The sequence below is a fragment of the Humulus lupulus genome, chromosome 3 (assembly GCF_963169125.1).
Source record: "Humulus lupulus chromosome 3, drHumLupu1.1, whole genome shotgun sequence".
Taxonomy (NCBI): Eukaryota; Viridiplantae; Streptophyta; class Magnoliopsida; order Rosales; family Cannabaceae; genus Humulus; species Humulus lupulus.
In genome coordinates this window covers 218,965,002-218,985,688 of record NC_084795.1, presented here as the reverse complement: position 1 = coordinate 218,985,688, position 20,687 = coordinate 218,965,002, and the positions used below count along the sequence as shown (strand labels likewise).

At 39.4% G+C, this 20,687-nt stretch overlaps 1 non-coding gene across 1 annotated transcript; it reads left to right on the top strand.

The window, feature by feature from the left end:
* The first annotated feature begins 4,507 nt into the window (after positions 1-4,507).
* On the top strand, positions 4,508-4,614 carry LOC133827657 (small nucleolar RNA R71). The gene has a single exon (XR_009890308.1). It is a non-coding gene; the product is annotated as a small nucleolar RNA R71 (small nucleolar RNA).
* Positions 4,615-20,687: the final 16,073 nt, after the last annotated feature.

Below are 20,687 nucleotides of genomic sequence, written 5' to 3'. Positions count from 1 at the left end.
CTTTTTGTTTTCTCCTTGTAAAGTTTGGCATTTTCATAAGAGAATAATCGCATCTCTTCCAATTCATTTAACTGCAACATTCTCTTTTCTCCTGCAAGTTGCAAGTCCATGTTGAGTGTTTGAATAGCCCAATAAGCACGGTGCTCAAGTTCCACTGGCAGGTGACATGCTTTTCCAAATACCAACCGATATGGTGACATCCCAAATGGTGTCTTGAAAGCTGTTCTATAAGCCCATAAAGCATCATCCAATCTCTTAGACCAATCCTTGCGATTCGGATTCACCACCTTCTCAAGCACACCCTTGATTTCTCTATTAGACAATTCCGCTTGGCCATTGGTTTGAGGATGGTATGCCGTAGCCACCTTGTGCTTCACACTATACTTAGCCAATAAACTAGCCAACACCTTGTTCACGAAATGGGTTCCCTCATCACTTATGATAGTCCTCGGAGTGCCAAATCTGGTGAAAATATGCTTGTGTATGAACTTCATGACCACCTTGGAATCATTAATCGGATAGGCAGCGGCTTCAACCCACTTAGAAACATAATCAACAGCCACCAAAATATGCAAGTTTCCATATGAAGGTGGGAAGGGCCCCATGAAATCAATACCCCACACGTCAAACAACTCAACCTCAAGGATACTAGTAAGAGGCATCTCGTTTCTCCTTGAGATATTTCTGACCCTTTGACAACGATCGCATCTTACCACATAAGCATAAGAGTCTTTAAACAAAGAGGGCCAAAAGAAACCTGATTGGAGAACCTTGGCAGCAGTGCGCGCTCCCCCAAAATGACCACCACAAGGAGATGCATGACAATGGAACAGAATACCCTCAAACTCATGTTCTGCTACACATCTTCTAATCATCTGATCCGCACATTGCTTATATAGAAAGGGCTCCTCCCAAAAATAAGACTTCACATCATGCAAGAATTTCTTCCTTTTTTGGCTAGTCATCTCTGGTGGCATCAACCCACTAGCCAAATAGTTAGCAAAATCAGCAAACCAAGGGAGCTCATGAGAATGGTTAACCCCAAACACTTGTTCATCTGGAAATGTTTCTTTGATGGGGACAAGAGAGTTAGAGTCTTCTTCCTGCTCCATTCTTGATAAATGGTCAGCCACTTGGTTTTCTACCCCTTTTCTATCTTGAATCTAAACATCAAACTCTTCAAGTAAAAGCACCCACCGAATCAATCTTGGCTTTGCATCCTTCTTGGAAATCAAATACTTTATGGCTGAGTGATCAATGTAGACAATCACTTTAGTTCCCACAAGATAGGAGTGAAACTTGTCGAAAGCAAAGACAATGGCTAGTAGCTCCTTCTTAGTTACAGTGTAATTCAATTGAGCTCCTGTCAAGGAGCAGCTGGTATAATAAATAGAGTGAAACACCTTGTTCCTTTGCTGCCCCATCATAACCCCAACGGCATAATCGCTAGCGTCACAGATCAATTCAAAGGGCAAACTCCAATCCGGTGCAATAATGATAGGGGCTAAAATTAATCTCTTTTTCAAATCTTGAAACGCCTTCAAACATGCTCCATCAAAGTGGAAAGGTGTATCCTTCTCTAAAAGATTGCAAAGTGGTTTGGAGATCTTGGAGAAGTCTTTGACGAACCTTCTGTAGAAACCGGCATGCCCAAGGAAACTCCTAATGTTCTTCACTGAATTAGGAGGTGGTAGCTTCTCAATAACTTCAATTTTCGCCTTATCAACTTCAATCCCTTGCTTAGATACCTTATGCCCCAAAACAATACCTTCCTTAACCATGAAGTGACACTTTTCCTAGTTAAGGACTAGGTTTGTCTCTTCACATCTCTTCAACACCTTAGACAAGTTACTCAGAAAATCATCATAAGAATCACCGAAGACTGAAAAATCATCCATGAACACCTCTAGAAATTGCTCAACCATATCAGTAAAGATCGCCATCATACATCGCTGAAATGTCGCAGGAGCATTGCATAAACCAAAGGGCATTCTTCTAAATGCAAAGGTACCATAGGGGCAAGTGAATGTAGTCTTGTGCTGATCTTCTGGGGCCACTGCTATCTGATTGTAACCAGAGTACCCATCAAGGATGCAATAGTACTCTCTCCCAGAAAGTCTATCTAGCATCTGATCAATGAAAGGAAGAGGGAAATGATCCTTCCTAGTGGCCTTGTTTAACTTCCTGTAATCCATGCAAATTCTCCATCCAGTCACTGTTCTAGTAGGAATCAACTCATTGTCTTCATTCTTCACCACTGTGATCCCACCCTTCTTAGGTACACACTGCACAGGACTCACCCATGAACTGTCTGAGATAGGATAAATAATACCGGCATCCAGCCACTTGATGATTTCTTTCTTCACTACTTTCTTCATTATAGGATTTAGCCTTCTTTGCCCCTCAACCGAACTTTTTTCACTATCTTCAAGCAAGATCTTATGCATACACAAAGAAGGACTAATACCTCGAATATCTGCAATAGTCCACCAAATGGCCTTTTTGAACTTTCTCAATACTTCAAGCAACTTTTCTTCTTGATCATGGTTCAACTCCGCTGAAATAATAACAGATAAAGTGGATGATGGACCCAAGTAGGCATATCGCAAATGTGATGGAAAATCTTTCAGCTCCAACTCAGGTGGCTCTTCAATGGATGGTTTAGGAGCCTTTAACTCCCTAGACGACAACTCCAATGAATCAAATCGGTTTCTTGTTCTCAACCCTTGAGAATTAGCCTCTAACCAAGCTAAGTACTCCTCTTCATCTTCCTCACTGTGTGAATCAAACAACAATAACCTCTCTAATGGATCACCAACATTACTCGTCTCCAATTGCCTTGATGCCAAAGAATCTACCACTGAAACCACTGAGCATTCTTCCACCTCTTTAGGAAATATCATAGCTTTAAAAACATTGAAAGTCACCTTTTCATCTTGGACCCTCATAGTCAGCTCCCCCTTTTGCACATCTATTAAAGTTCTTCCTGTCACAAGGAAAGGCCTCCCCAAAATAATGGGCACCTCTCTATCTGCCTCATAGTCTAACACAATAAAATCAGCAGGGAGTATGAACTTGTCTACCCTTACCAATACATCTTCAATCTTCCCATCTGGATGAGCAAGGGATCTATCTGCTAACTGAAGAGTAACTGTAGTAGGCCTAACTTCTCCAATCCCCAATTGCTTGAAAATAGACATCGACATTAAGTTAATGCTTGCACCTAAATCGCATAAAGCCATGTCACAATAAGAATTACCAATGGTGCATGGAATGGTGAAACTCCCAGGATCTTTCATCTTCGGTGGTAGCTTGTGTTTGCAAAAATGAGCTACATTCATTAGTAAGATCCACTGTCTCAAATTCCCCCAATCTTCTCTTCTTTGTAAGGATGTCTTTCATGAACTTTACATAGTTGGGCATTTGCTCAAGGGCTTCCACAAGGGGAATGTTAATATGTAGCTGCCTCAAAATGTCTAGGAACTTTTTAAATTGAGAGTCCAACTTTTGCTTTTGAAAACGCTGGGGAAATGGAGGTGGCTGCCTTGTACTCGAACTGTCTGGGAACTGATGTTGTGGCATTCCTGCAGCATTCTAGGCAGAGGCAGATTTTTCTACACTAGGAATTTTAGTGTCTTTTTTAATTTCCTCATTTATTTGGATTGAAGAGGGCTCACCCTCATGGCCAGAATTTGCCTTGGAATTCTCCAACTGCTTCCCACTTCTCAAAGTGACGACTTTACAATGTTCTTTGCTCCCATTTCTTGGATTCTCGGTGTCACTTGGTAATGTACCATGGGGTCTATTTCTAAGCTCATTAGCTAGCTGCCCAACTTGGTTTTCTAAGTTTCTCAATGATGCAGCTTGGCTTTGGATCATGGCTTCATTCTTCACTATATACTCCTTCAACATGTTCTCAAGAGAGCTAGATTGCATTGCTTGTTGTTGTGGTGCTTGTGGGGGATACCCCGGTGGGAAATTTGGTCTTGTAGGCATAGAAGAATTGCTAGCACCAGCCCCTTGATTACTCCACGAGAAGTTGGGATGTTGCCTCCATGATGGTTTGTAGGAATTAGAATAAGGGCTATTCCTATTTTGGTTCCCCATGTAACACACAGCTGCTGGATTGGAAGGGAAGTTATCAAAAGTATGACCCTCACCACAACAAACACAAGAAATGTTCTCCATATGCCCCATTTGTGTCCCCATGGGCTACCCCATTGACTGATTCATTCCCATATTCATTGTCTTGAGCATATTAGAAATAGAGGAGACTTGGGCTGCCAAAGAAGTGATGGCATCTACATCATGAATACCAGCCACCTTTCTACTTGTAGACAATCTAGAAGTGGGCCACTGATAGTTGTTGTTGGATATCCTCTCAAGCATTTCATATGCCTCATTATAGGACTTAGCAAGAAGAGCCCCATTCGCTGAAGCATCAACCACCATTCTAGTGTGGGCATTCAGACCATTATAAAATGTCTCCATCTGGATGCAATGAGGAATGCCATGATGAGGGCATTTGCGCAACAACTCCTTAAACCGCTCCCATGCCTCATATAAAGATTCTTCATCAAGTTGCTGAAATGAAGTAATCTCATTGCGGAGCTTGGCATTCTTAGTGGGAGGAAAATACTTCATCAAAAACCGTTCAGCCAACTCTTGCCAAGTACTCACAGAATCAGAAGGCAAAGAGTTCAACCAAGCTCTGGCTATGTCTCTCAAGGAGTATGGGAACAACTTTAGTCTCAATGCATCCTCTGTCACTCCGGGTAGCTTGAAAGAGTCACTTACTTCAATGAGCAAGCGAAGGTGAAGGTGAGGATCCTCTGTTGGCATCCCACTAAACTGACCCACATTTTGAAGCATCTGGAACATGACTGGCTTCAATTCAAACTGGGCTGCCTGAATTCTTGGTCTGACGATGCCTGGATTGAGCTCATTGAAGAGGGGGAGAGCATATTGCCTGATAGCACGATCTCTGTCATCAGCCAAAATAACTACATTTTGCCCATTGTTGGCAGCTACTCCCCCTTGAGTTACTCCCCCTTGAGAAACTCCTGCTGTATTTACTGGTGGATCATGAGCGACTCCTGGTAGAGGAGCTGCCGTCTGGGCGGCTCCCTGTTGAGCCCCTTACTCAGTATCCATCACTACTACTTCCCTTTTTGACTTTTGTATTCTTCGCCTTCTTCTAAAAGTGCGCTCGATTTCTAGGACAATGGGAAGTATTTCAGGGTCTTGATTCTCGTTCATACACTGTATAAACTTGAAAATGCACGAGAATCACCCAAGTTAGCACAAAAGAAAGAAAACTTAAACCAAATTGCAAGATAATCAACTTTACAATAATTGACTTTAACCAATCCCCGGCAACGGCGCCAAAAACTTGTTGCGGATTTTCCGAAGTGTGTGTAAGTGTACACAATCGTTGAACAAGTAATATAATGAAAGTAATTTTTATCGTCTCCTCAAGGATTGCCAAACAAATATTGTAAAAATCATCATCAAATAATTTGGGGTGCAATTAACTATCCCTTTTTTTTTATGACTAATCAAATTAACTAAAGGACAAAAAGAACTAAACAAGATAATTAATTTAGGCGTTTAACAATAAAGCTGGAAAATGGAAAATTGCGATTACTATGATGATAAAAGTTAGGCATATCAAATCCCCCTAATTTGTAGTTTTGCCCCTGATGTTGCAACAAAGTTCATAGCAAAGTTCTCTTGTAACTAGGATTTCCAATTTAATGCACATGCCATTTTTCCAAATGCTCATGTTAAAATTCCATCAATTAGATTCACATATTCCTATGCTAAATTTAATTTCAAGAACATAATTCCATTATTTTCCACAAGAGTTATCATTAATTAAAACAAATTACACAAACAAAGTTAAGAGACAAAGTGACTAAAACCACACAATAATAGCACAAACACTCTATTTTACCTAACATTTTAGGTCCAAAAGCTCAATTAATTACTCTAAAATATAGATTTAGCACTAATGCCCAGTAAACAAAAACTTCTAAAACATATCATAAATCATAAAATGTAAAAAAACATAAATCATAAAACTTATGACGTAAAAATGTAAATCATAAAACATAAGACTACAAATTAATGGCCACTAACTCATTGTCGTGGTATGTGATAGAAATCATATAGGTCCTCTTGCTACTATTTTGAGGTAGGTTTAAACACAAATATAGTATATGATAAATCATCTAGGTCCTCTTGCTACTATTTAGAGGTAAGTTTAAACATAACTAAAGTCTACGATAATGATACAAAAAATCTTGGGATTTTCTTATTTGCTGTCTAAGCAACCATATTTCCCAAGCGGCTACAAACATAAAACATATACATACATACATACATACATACATACATACGTACATACATACATACATACACACACACACACACACATACATACATACATACATACATACATACATACATACATACATACATACATACATACATACATACATACAAACATAATCATAACACATAAATTTCTAACCTATTTTCCTTACCAAAAACTGGGATATTGGAGACAAGAACGGGATTGGAAACTCCTAAAACCAAACAATAAGATCCATAAGTTTTCTAAAGAAATGAAGATGAAAAGAAGATCTAAACCATCAAGATAAGAACTTACCGAAAACCTTAAGTTTCAAAGGAAATCAAACATCTAACCAAAAATCATCATAACAAGTTAGGATTTGAAGAAAATGAAAAGAATAAGATGAACTATAATGAACTAAACCTAAGGATAAAGAATACCATAGATAGATTAGAACTTCGATCTACACCTCAATACCGACATATCACTCTATCTTACTTCCCAAGTGTTTAGAAAATCTTGGATTTTAAAGCTTTTAACCCCAAAACCCTAGTGTTTCTCTCTAGAACAAGCTTAGCAGCTTGGACGCTCTAAGAAGTGCTTGAATGATGATGCAAATGCCTGAGTGAAGGGTCCTATTTATAGAGTTCCAGGAGTGAAACTAAGTGCTTTTAAAATGAATAAAATTTTGAATTTTCTTCTCAACAGATGCCCAAAACTCGGTCAAAAACGTTCAAGAGCAAGTCCAAGTTGTTGAAGGCTGTTTCTAGATCGGATTCCATGGATTTTGAAAAATGCCAAAGGGAGCCGATATATCTCCCCTTATAAGCGATATATCGCCTGCCCCATAATCCTGAGCCTCTGTGGTTTCGTTCGTGCGAAGTCGACGTATTTTCCGTATCAATCATAGGCGATATATCGACCCCTATACATGTGATATATCGGCATACGTTGATATATCAAACACGTTTTGCACACTTTTAGCACACTTAAATTTGTTTAAACCACTTTGACTGAGTAAAACGTGATCCTAACAGATGAGGGAAGGTTCTAGACTTCCTAAATTTATCCTTGATTAATTTATTCATCTAAAATGCTTAAATCCTTAATAAACATACATGTGACATGTGTCACGTTCTTAATTATTCTATCTAAACCTTAGGTTATAATTAATATCATTTCTATGACCAGCTATATTAATCAAACCTTATGTTAAAATTAATATTTCTAAACTATAGGCTAAACTTTTAAATTCCATAACTATCTCAATGAGTTTCCAACTAAATCCCGGCATGAACCAACAACAACGAAAACTAAAATACTACAGCACAAGCTACTACTATCTAGCTAAGTAAAATTATGAGACACTACAATGCAAGAGATCACTGAGGGAGTGATTATTCTATTGACCCGGTCCTGCTACAGACTCTAGTCGATGAAGTGGAATGGAGTCGACCAGATATTGACCTCAATCATGATATTCTGGAACCATCTAATGAATCTAGTGAGCATTCTCATTATGATTTTCATTTTGTTCCTAATCAAGAATATCGACGAATGATTGAGGAATTAGAATTTGAATAAGGAAATTCCTTCCAAATAATTGGAATTTTATTGTGCATCCTGACTTTATTGATTCACTCCCTATTAGAATTCTGACCAGATGGAGGGAAACAAGCATGTCTTCATTTGTTGAAGATGCCATAATTGTTGCTTTCTGTTCTTCAGATATGGCTAGGATTAAGCAAACGACCAAACACAAATCTGTTATAGATCCTTAGGTTACTAGGTATGCAACCAATGGGTAAAATGTTGAGCAACCAATACAACAATAACCCAAACAGCTAGAAAGCGAACAACCCGAGCAACAACCACAACCACAACCGCAAGCACAACCTGAAAATGTTGCTTTTGATGAAATCCACTTTAATGACGAGCAGCTAATCGATATCATAAGACTCGTCTCGAAGAGAAAAGCCCACTCGAGGAGGCAGGTTAAGTGGTATGTGGCTCTAGCCAGTACCCTATCGAGCCAGTTACATGGGGAGTATCCCCAAAGATGTGGAGTTTGGGGGTAGATTTAGTTCTTCCTCAACCTGACCAGCGAGCACATAATCCTAGTGGTGCGTATAGTTCATGGTCGAGATATAATATTCAGGCAAGGGCTAGTGTCCCCATCCATCTTTATTTTAAGAGTGTCGCAAATTACTTCAATGTCGTTCCTTTTCAAATAACCCCAAATAGATACGCAATGCTCTCAACATTATTTATCATTTATCACAATCAAGGATGGGCCGCTCCTACTCTTCATGAGGTCCATTACATATTTAATTTGAAATCAAATCTAGGCCATAAAGGCCCTAAGTTCTGCTACTTCTATCACCGGGACAAGACCAAGGAGTTCCTAATTGAGCCCACGTTTAGGAGCAATGTGGGCAGTTATAATAAGGAGTATTTTCTAACAACTTCCCTATTCACAAACAATCATGCTTTCCAACAAGCATGTAGTTATTTTAGTCTACGAGGTTACATTCTTTGTTTTCCCTTTCATTCTTTGGCCTCATGTTTTCTTGCATTTAGGGCCATGGGATAGACCCATTCCTACTGTGGAGATGTCCAGGTGAGAAGTGATCTTAAATTAGCTTTCCTTTAAAGCAAAGAACTGTAGACTACTTGTAACCAATGAAAACCTGAGGAAAGTTGGTTTGCTCGATACCCACCATGCCATTGAAAAAGGCATTGCTAGTGGAGGATATACTGAGGAAGTAGTTGAGGAAGGACTAAGGCCTTCTGACCAGTCTCAAGCAATCCTTATCCCACAGAGGAGGACAATAGGGATCAACATAAGGGAACAAGGTGATGTTCCTCGCCCTCGAGCCTCATCACCTTCTATTGAGAAGGGAAAAGGCAAAAAAGTGCTTGAAGTGGAGGAGGATGAGCCCATGTATTTTGATGACGAGGAGGGGATTCCATGTAATATAGTATTCCCTTTTGTTGTGTGTATGCTCGGTCATAGGCTATTTTGAAAAGTTTTCTGAGTGATATAACATTTTATATAAGTTTACTACTTATTTATATATTTCCATAATCTAATACACTTGCATTTTTTAACTACTCCATGCCTGATTCAGAGATGTTCAATCTCTATGCTTCCCCTCCAACTCCGGCCAAAAAGAGCACCAGGAGAAAGGTGACTCTAGGAGCTGGCTCGAGCAAAGAGCCGACAGAAAAACAGCAAAGGAGCGATCCTCCTTGATACGAACCACGCCAACAAGTGTGACGAAACCCGACACCAAATATGGAACAGCCACCAAGAACACACGAGATTGGAATGGAACCGCGACCCAATGCTTAGCCAAGCACGAACCTTGGTATGAGGAAGACGCCACAAACGGGGATGGAATCCGTTTGATAAGTCAGGATGAACGCCACAAGGAATCTCCTTGATAAGTTCAAAAGTTTCTTCAAGAACTCAAGAAGAAATAAACTCACAATTTCATTCAACATAATCTGCTTTTTCCATTGTTTTGGCAGTCCTAATAAGGACGAAAATTCCACACACACAAACCCCTTGGTCTTCCTAAAAAACCGAAAAAAATAAAGACAACCTTTTGTCTTCCTAATGAAAACTGAAATTTAAAGACAACCCTTTGTCTTTCTAATGAAAACCGAATATTAAGGACAAAAGGACTCTTGGACTCACACAAGTCAAGTGTTTGACTTTTCACAAAAAAAACAAAGACTAAATAAAAAAAATACAAGATGACAAAATACAATAAGACTCATCAAGCTCCTAAACTGAGTATTTTGGCTCGCACCCTCGTCACCAGACCAACTGGAACTAGACTTGGATCTTTAGTCTTGGTGTCCTCATCATTCCCCCCCTCTTGAGAAGGATTTGTCCTCAAATCTGCACCTGCATCAAAAGGACTCAAATCAGAAACATTAAAAGTAGCACTAACAGTATACTCACCTGGTAAATCGAGTCTGTAGGCATTGTCATTGATCCTTTCTAGCACTTGAAATGGACCATCTCCTCGAGGTAGCAATTTGGAACGTCTTTGTGCTGGGAATCGCTCTTTCCTCATGTGTACCCATACCCAATCACCGGGGTCAAAAACCTGCTTGTGACGACCCTTGTTAGCATCAAGTTGGTTAGTGTTTAAAAGAGCCTCCTTCACCTCACTTTTTTTTTTTTGCATAAAAATTATTTTGTTTTCTCTCTAATTTTCCCTCATTGATCGAACTCTTCTCTTTCTTTTCTCTCTCACTTGATTCGACCCTTTTCTCTCTTTGTCTCTCTTTTTTCTCACTCTCATTCATCTTTTCACTCTCCTGCTTTTGCTCACTCAATTTTTTTTTATCACTCAATTTTTGCAACCTCACTTGGTCTTCATATACTTGCTTTGGCGTCAATGGAGCTAGAGTGATTGTTCGTTGATGGAACGTGAATGAGTACTTGTTGGTGAAGCCATCATGCCGGACTCGCCGATCAAATAGCCAAGGCCTTCCTAGAAGGAGGTGTCCAGCTTGCATGGGAACCACATCGCACAATACCTCATCCTCATACTTGCCAATTCGAAATGATACCAGCACCTGTTTTGTAACCCTCACTTCACCACTATCATTCAACCACTACAACTTGTATGGACAAGGATGTCTAAGCGTTGAGAGCCCTAGCTTCTCAACCATGGAAGAACTAGCAACGTTAGTACAACTACCTCCATCAATAATCACACTACATACCTTGCCTTTCACATGACAACGAGTGTGAAAGATGTTCTCTCGCTGCACCTCTTCTTCCTCTTCTTTTGCTTGCAAATTTAAGGCTCGTCGTGTGACTAGTGCAAGCATCTCACCAGATTCTGCCCCAAACTCCTCATCATCGATAGAAACATCTTCCAACGGTGGCATGTCAGCAAGATCTTCATCTTTAGAATCGAGCTCGCCACTTTCTCGAATCACCATAACTCTCTTGTTTGGACATTGGCTAGCTATGTGTCCTCGCCCCTGACATTTGAAACACTTTATCTCACTAGAACGGGACGAAGTAGGGGCTGTTTTACCTTGAGGGGTCGTGGATGGTTTTGGTGTAAAGGATGAAGTAGGTTGGTCTTCTTCCTTCTTTGGATAGTTCGACTGCCAAGGTGTTGCACTTGTACTACCCCTCTTGAGCTGCCTCTCAACTTTGATTGCCATATGCACCAAATCTTCCAATTCCACATAATGGTGTAGCTCAATTGGATTAGCAATCTCTCGGTTCAACCCATTCAAAAACCTTGCCATTGTTGCCTCCCGATCCTCTTCAACATTGGCTCTAATCATAGCCATCTCCATCTCCTTGTAATACTCATCAACACTTCTGTAGCCCTGACGAAGACCCTGCAACTTAAGGTACAGATCTCGATAATAATGAGGTGGTACAAACCGTCGCCTCATCACCCTCTTCATGGCCTCCCATGTGTCAATAGGGCGATCTCCACTCCGCCTCCTGTTGATGCACAACTGATCCCACCAAACAATAGCATAATCAGTAAACTCAATGGCAGCAAGTTTTACCTTCTTCATGTCGGAGTAGTTGTGACAATCAAAAACTAGCTCCATTTTCTTCTCCCACTCAAGGTATGCTTCAGGATCACTCTTCCCCTGAAATGCTGGTATTCTCATTTTGATATTCCCCAAATAATTATCTACCTGGTTCCTATCTTCTCTATTCCCACCATACCTCCTATGGTTACCCGCCGACATCCTATCAAACTCATCATCAGAAACTACCCCTTCTAAATCCCCCTCATTCTCTTCCTCCCTTTGGTGTACCCTACCCCTCTTTGGTCTCCGTTGTGCCCCCTCTTCTACCCTATCCAACCGCTCATGTATTTGCTCACACTCCTCCCTCAACATCCTCCTCATCTCCCCCATTAAAGCTTCAATTTGTAGATTTGGAACTGTAGGTGGTGGAGCGTCATTGCCTGCATTTCTTTCTGTATTTTGTGACATGATGGAGAATCTGCAAAACAATAAGGTTAGACAATTATAGAAAGGACCTCACTGCACTCCCTCACGTGTTTCACTCAAAGAAAATGGTCACTCAAGTACACTCGTGTTTGCACTCAATGATGGCTTTTACCCTCAAATAAGCTCACACCTCTGCCTTTTTCCACTCTATTTCCTTCTTTAAGCTCTTTGAAAACTAATGAAACGGTGATATGGAGGTTCAGGCAGCCAATTCTACCAAACAAATCAAACGAAAACCGATGAAAAAAGTGGCGAAAATGGTGATTTTTGGAACACTTGTGTGGGATTTTGGTAAAAAGGGCCTCTAGACTATGGGGAACAAGAATAGAACAAAATTTTTTTTTTTTGCTCTCGTATCCCTTCCCTTTTTTCCTTCCCTTTCCTTTGCCTTTTTTTTTTTGTTGTTTTCTACCTCTCAAATTTGAGAAACCAGATACCAATTTGTAAAGGAAAAAAAAATGAGTACCAATAGCCAACCCGAAACCCAAACAACCTGTGTTACCAAAACAGATTCAAGAACAAACTATTATGTGATTCAAGAACACTCCCAATAACATGAAAACCCATCTGTGAAAACCCAATAACAATCTGTGGTACACGCCCAATAACATAGAAACAATATTCCCCAAAACCAATAATAGAGAACCAATCAATCTGTGGCACCAAAACAATCTCAGATTTCACCACAACTAAAGCAGCAATTGAAACCAGGGACAAAATTGAAACAAAGGAATTAATAATACCAATTTGTGGCTCTAGAGTACTTTCGGGTTTCACCAAAAAAAATCAAATGAAACTTTGTGTAGACTAGTTTCGGATTTCAAGGGATTTCACAAAGAAATAATGGAAACTTTGGAAATAAGGAAATGATTGAACAAGGAAACAATAACTATAGTAGTTTCAGATTTCACAATAAGAACTAGAAAAAGACCAATGAAAATTCAGATTCCACAATTAGAACAAGAAAAACCCAAAGCACATTCGGATTTCATAACAAAACAAGAGAAACCCAAGGCAAAATTCGGATTTCAAAACAAAACACAAGAGAAACTCAATGACAATTCAGATTCCACAATTAGAACAAGAGAAAAACTCAAAGCCCTAATTCACGTTAAGAACCCTAATTCACGATTTCAACAAGCTCTAGGATGGTTTCGGATTTCACAACAAATAAGGGAAACAAGAAACACAATTGACACAAGGAAATAATTGAAACAAGGAAATTAACAAGCTCTAGAATAGAAAAACACAACTAGATGAACACGAATTGAATATAGGAACACGAATTGATTTTTTTTTTTTTTTTTTTTTGATTTCAGAAACCCTAATATTGAAAAACGAATTGAATAGAAAACACAAATGAAAAAGGATAGGCCAAACCGGATGATCCTAATCTCTGATACCAACTGATACGAACCACGCCAACAAGTGTGACGAAACCCGACACCAAATATGGAACAGCCACCAAGAACACACGAGATTGGAATGGAACCGCGACCCAATGCTTAGCCAAGCACGAACCTTGGTATGAGGAAGACGCCACAAACGGGGATGGAATCCGTTTGATAAGTCAGGATGAACGCCATAAGGAATCTCCTTGATAAGTTCAAAAGTTTCTTCAAGAACTCAAGAAGAAATAAACTCACAATTTCATTCAACATAATCTGCTTTTTCCATTGTTTTGGCAGTCCTAATAAGGACGAAAATTCCACACACACAAACCCCTTGGTCTTCCTAAAAAACCGAAAAAAATAAAGACAACCTTTTGTCTTCCTAATGAAAACTGAAATTTAAAGACAACCCTTTGTCTTTCTAATGAAAACTGAATATTAAGGACAAAAGGACTCTTGGACTCACACAAGTCAAGTGTTTGACTTTTCACAAAAAAAACAAAGACTAAATAAAAAAAATACAAGATGACAAAATACAATAAGACTCATCAAGCTCCTAAACTGAGTATTTTGGCTCGCACCCTCGTCACCAGACCAACTGGAACTAGACTTGGATCTTTAGTCTTGGTGTCCTCATCACTCCTACTCTCAGATCTTTTACTGCTCCTCCAGCGGTGCCTTCCAGCCAACCGTCAAACACTCTTCCTATTGTTTCTCCTGAGCAGCAGGACACTCCATCCCTTGCCCGTGGAATGGATCCTCTCGCGGACAAGAGGGAACGAGTAAAGAAGAAACTGAAGGCAACTGCTTTCTCCATCTCTTCCTGGGTCCAAATCCTTGTTCAACATTCACTGAGCGTGGATGATGTTTTCAAGCATCGAAACGCATCGGTGGACTCCAGCCTTGAACGAGCACTGTCTGAGATCCTTTTGGTGAGTTGTTCTCTATTTTCTTATCAGTTTTTTCTCCGAAGTCGTATACTTGTTTATTCCTTTCATGTGCTTCATCCCACCTTTCTTTGTTTCTGTAGGGTGTTATTACTCTCACCAACACCCGCGCAAAAGTAGTCAAACTCGAGGAGGCCTTGAGAAAATCGTGGGATGTCGTGAAACACTTTAAGGAAAGCCACACTCTCCAGTTTCAAGCTGCTCAGGAATTTCAGAAGGACCTTGATAGCAAAAACACTAATATCGATAATAAAAGAAAAGTGATCAAGGTGCTCAAGGAGTCAAGGGCAAAACTCAAGCACCAGCTGGAGGAGCTTGAGGAGAAAAGGAATAGTCCCGACGTTCGTGTTAAAGAACTTGAGGTGCAACAGCTCAGTCAGTAGAGGAGAAGAAGCTTCTTGAGGAAGAGCTTTGGCATGAAAATGAGACTCACTCCTTGAACTTGTCCAAGATCAAGAGTGTGGCCTTCAATTGTTTTTCATGTTCTGGAAAAAAAATAAGGATGCCATCTTTCACTACATCTCAGCTCATCTTCACGACAAAGAAATTGCCAAGTGTGTTGCTCATGAAGAGGAGGAACTTGTTGCTGCTGCTGAAGAAGTCCCTGCTACTCCTCAAGTCGAGCAAGAGGAGCCTGAAGGGGAAGATGCCAAGGAAGTGGAGCCTTGAGGAGGGCATCTTATTATTATTCTTTTTTTTATTATTTCAACTTGGATCTTAGGGTCCTTGGTGCAAAACTATGGTTGGCCGAACATTTTTTAATCTCGGATAATATGTATTTTATACTTTTCAGATGATTTTATTTTGATATAACAATTGCTTTGCTATATACGATTTACTATATTGGTTATTTCAAATATTTATAACATCTTGGTTTTTTTTTATGTCCTCACTGGACAAATCACAATACTTTATAAATTTTTGAAAATTTTCTAAGTATTACTCAGTTGTGTTATTTTAACTTATTTACTTATGTGCGACAATGTATACCCTATATGCCCCCCAAGAGATCGAGGAGTTCATTCCTAGGTTACTTGCCAAATAACCAGACTTGCTCGAGCTAACACAGTTGCTCGATTATTGTATCATATAGCAGTATGCTTGGATTTTTTGTTTAAGAATCACACATGTTAAGTAATACTTGTTTAATAACAAAATTGGCAACAATGAATGTGTCAAGCACACTCTCTTGTATATATCTCATAACAAAATTGACAAAACGTGCCTATTGAATTTAAAAATTCTACGAGTAATGCATGTTTTTTAAGAAAAAACATAAAGAATTGAATTGAACTAGGTTATTGGTCCTTTATTAAGGGAAAAATGTGTCTATTGGTTCATCATTTAGTCGAGCAAGTTTGTATGTTCCTAGTTCTAGTACTTCTACGATCTGATATGGCCCTTCCAAATTTGGTCCCAAAACTCCTGCTACAGGATCCCTAATGTTTTGGAACACTTGTCGCAATACTAGATCTCCTGGGAAAACTATCTATTCTTGACTCGAGAATTGAAGTATCGCGCTACTTTTTGATGGTAAGCAGCCACTCACAATTGTGATTTTTCTCTTTGCCCCTTGATCATGTCGAGGCTTTCAGCTAATAATTGGTAGTTTTGATCTTGGTCATACGTACTTCCCTGATGCAATTTTTTTTTTGGGTTGGCGGGGGGGGGGGGGGGGGGGGGTTAACTCAACTGGTATCATTGCTTCATATCCATAAGCTAGGGAAAATGGAGTATGCCTAGTTGAGGTTTGAGCAGTAGTCTGATATGACCATATGAATTCTGGCAAAATATTCAAGCAATTGCCTTTGGCTTACTCGAGATGCTTTTTTATTGTGTCCTTTAAGGTTTTTTTGATATCTTCTACTTGTCTATTTTCTTGGGGATGAGCAACTGCAGAAAAGCTTTTTGTGATACCATGCCTTATACAAAATTTTGTGAATGTACTGCTATCAAACTAAGTGCCATTATCTAAAATGATGTTCTTTTGTAACTCATACTTGCATATGATGTTGTTGACTACGAAATCGAGCACCTTTTTGGAAGTAATCATAGCTTGTGGTTCGACTTCGATCAACTTTGTAAAGTAGTCCACCATGACCACCGCAAATTTTACTCAACCTTTTCCTGTTGGGAGTTGCCCGCTTGAATCAATGCCCCATACTGCGAAGAGCCATGGGCTCTGCATTTGGTTGAGTTCATTAGGCGATGCTCGAGGGATTTTGGAGAATCTTTGACACATATCACATTTTCGGATGTACTCCATGGAATCTTCATTAATCGTAGGCAAAAAATATCCTTGTCACGGTATCTTCATGGCTAGACTTTGCCCCCCTACATGGTTGCCACAGAATCCCTCATGCATTTTTACCATTAGTAGTTCAGCTTCTGTTTTAGTAACACATCGGAGTAAAGACATAGAATATCCTCTTATGTACATCACTCTATCAATAAGTCAGTCCTCCTTAAGTCAGTCCATAGGGGACCCCATATTTGGATTCCAGCCATGATGGCCATCAATTTCCCCTCGTCGCTGACCGTCTTTGATCGGGCAGCCACTTGCATGAACCTCTGCACGTAGTCCTTTAGGGGCTCATTCATTCCTTGCTTAACGTCAACAAGGTCGTTGAGTTCAGTAGGTCGGATATGAGCAGCGAAGAATTGTGAATAAAAGAACCTCACAAATGTATCATAAGATGTAATGGTTCTGGACTCCAGTTTGAAGAACCATTGTTGAGCAATATCGGATAAAGTGGAAAGAAATATCCTACAACGAACATCGTCTCTAACCCCTTGGAGATCCGTCTGTATCTCAAAATTGTTAACATGTGAGACAGTACATTCCCTTCCAGTGTACATCTTCCAAGTTAGCATCTTGAACTTGGGTGGTACTATTAAGGCATTGAACCAATCTGATAAAGGAGACCCTTTCTTTCTATCCAGGTCAATTTCTGTACGCTTCGAGGTTGTTAGTTCTCGTACCATCTAAGTAAGAGCATCCAATTGCGACTAGATTGCAGAAGCAACTAGTGGTACAGTAGCTGGTGCTGCAAATGGGATTGCAGTATCCCCTGCCTGTGGTGTATGTGGGAATATCAATGTGACGGGTCTAATAATATTTGATGTGTTGCCCTCTCTAAGATTATTAAGGAAATTGCAGAGATCAGTTTCTATGTTTCCCAGTCTATTAAAGAAAATTACCCCCCCCCCCCTTGGCTACCCCCAACATTTTGACTGTCTGCACGAGGAGGACAATGAGGTGATCTTGCAGGATAGCTCGTTGGCTCTTACTTCCTTGGTGGGACAAACGGTCCTGCATACTGCACATTGCCCCTGGGTGGAATATCTTGAGGCCCAAGTGGCCTTGGCGGAACAAACTGTCCTCTTATATTTTCCTCCTATCGGTGGTCATTATATTGTTGATGGTCACAGGGTTGGTAGTACAGACTGTCCCCTTCATCATCACTATAACCATGTTTGTATGTTATTTGATAACTACTACTAGCATCTTGGTCATTTCTTCTATGATTATGACCACAATTGTGTCTGGCACAGTGAGGTGGGTGGCCTCGATTTTGGTTAGTGGGTCTCTCATCCCTTGGCTGTCGGTACTAAGGATCGGCTTCAGAATTTAGAGGTTGTCTTCCTCTTAAGTCTAATTGCCTAGGGTACTCATTAGCAAGTCTTCCAGATCCAGACACTTGACTGGCTTAACCATGCTCCATATTAGGAAGCACCTGTTCATCTTGGTGGAGCAGTCGTTGCACCTTTTGCTGAGTTACCCTATGGGAGTATTGACTCCTAGCAGATCTTAGAGGGACCACTTGATAACGAGACCGCGATCGTTGGGTAGGTTCTGGGGTTTGATCAACACATCGTTGGGTTTCAAGATTCACTTGACTAATATTCTAAGGCTGAGAATTTACTGTTCAGGCTCTAGCTGCTTGATTCTGTGACAAGACGACCTCTAGCAACCTTGCTGCCTCAGCATTATGACAGTTTGTTCTTCTTGGAGAGCTTTGAGTGTTCACTGTCTCCGATCCATCCTGACTTGAAAATATTGTCATTGTTTGTTGAGGGCTTCAGATATAGCCTCTTGAGTAGCTGCCTGACTTTCATGCATAGCAATGAATTGCACTTGCATCTACCCCACGACCCCTTTCGTATGTTCAAGGTTGAGGTTCAGTTCTTCTCCTAAGTCCACATGGGGCTCATCATGCCTAAATGTGGCTGGTGGAGGTAGGTTTCCAAGATGATGAGATGGATGAGTAGGGCCCAAAGGAGGAATCTGACTACTCGAGGGGCGGTCAGGTTAGGCAGTGTTAGAATCCCCCTTGCGGCTCTTGACCTTGTCTTCTAGTAGTGATAACCATTGTTTCAGGTGGATCTAATATAATAAGATCTTTAGTTCAACTCTCAATGAAAGCACCAAAATTTTGACCACCATTTTGGTCAACGACACTGAGTCAATTTATACAACAGAATAAGAATTAAACGAATTAGAATCAAGTAAACGACACAAAGAATTTTATAGTGGTTCGGTCCCTAGAGTTGGTAATGACCTGCATCCACTTGCACTTTTATTTATCGGAAAACCATCAATCTTAAGATCAAGAAGAAATAGGGTTCAACTGAGTTTCTTAAGCTCACAAAAAAATACAATTCGAAGGGCTTTGTATGTAGAGTGCTTACAAATAAGATATCTAGCTCTTTTCACTAAGGGTTAATGATTGAATAAACTGTTGGGGTTTTATGCCCTAATTAAAACTAAATTTCTTCTAGTAGTGATATCCATTGTTTCAGGTGGATTTAATAGAATAAGATCTTGAGTTCACCTCTCAATGAAAGCATCAAAATGTTTACCAGCGTTATGTTCAATGACACTGAGTAAATGTATACGATAGAATAAGAATTAAACGATTTAGAATCAAGTAAACGACACAAAGAATTTTATAGTGGTTCGGTCCCTAGAGTTGGTAATGACCTGCGTCCAGTTGCACTTTTATTTATCGGAAAAGTGTCACCATCGGACAAGAATTAAACATACAATTATTATCTATCCTAGTCATATCATATAGTTGACCATAGGTCAATTCAATCTCAATTATGAGTGGTTAGTATTCTAACTGATTGTATTATTTGAGTTCTTTGACTTGTTCATTACCAACTTACCCTACGGACTAGCCCATACTTATATATTGAGAACTCGGTAGAATAATTGAGTGGAAATGTTAATCATAGATATGAACATCTATAGCTTCTAATGAAGAAGTAAAACGATGGTTTCCTTTTAGTTTGGTTCAAGGTGCTAAATGATAGAGATCTCATTTCAGTAACTAATATTAGTTTACTGAAATATCATTTATAAGGAACTAAGTATTTTAAGGATAAAATACAATGAGGGGTAAAACAGTATTTTAGTCCCATCCCATTGTAGATCGTCTATAGAGGATTGAGTGAATTTTATGGTTGTAACAATGGATAATTAATAACATATCTATATTGCTTATAGAACGTTCTATGAATTCAAGAGTGCAATTCCGAGTCTATAGTGGAGTCACAAGGAATTAATAAGTTAGTAAATTTGTTTGTTAGATTTATGATAACTTATTGGATCTTGATTTCATAGGCCCATGGTCTCACTGTACCTTGGATAAAATCATTTGGATGGTCTCAATTAATTGATTTAATTATCAATGAGAATTATCAAAGTTAACCAGGTCAATTTTGGATAGTTTCACAGAGTTATACAATTTAGAGAAGAAAAGAGATTTTAGGCCTGATTTATTAATTAAGACAAATTGGTGTCTCAATTAATAAATAAGTTTAAATCAGTGATCAACTTATAAATAATTAATTTTATAAAGGATTTAAATAATTATTTAATTAAGTAAATCAATAGAAAATAATATAGATCTTGATTTTACGTCCAATGGGCTTATAATTAAATGAGAATTTTCACAGGCCTAAAGCCCA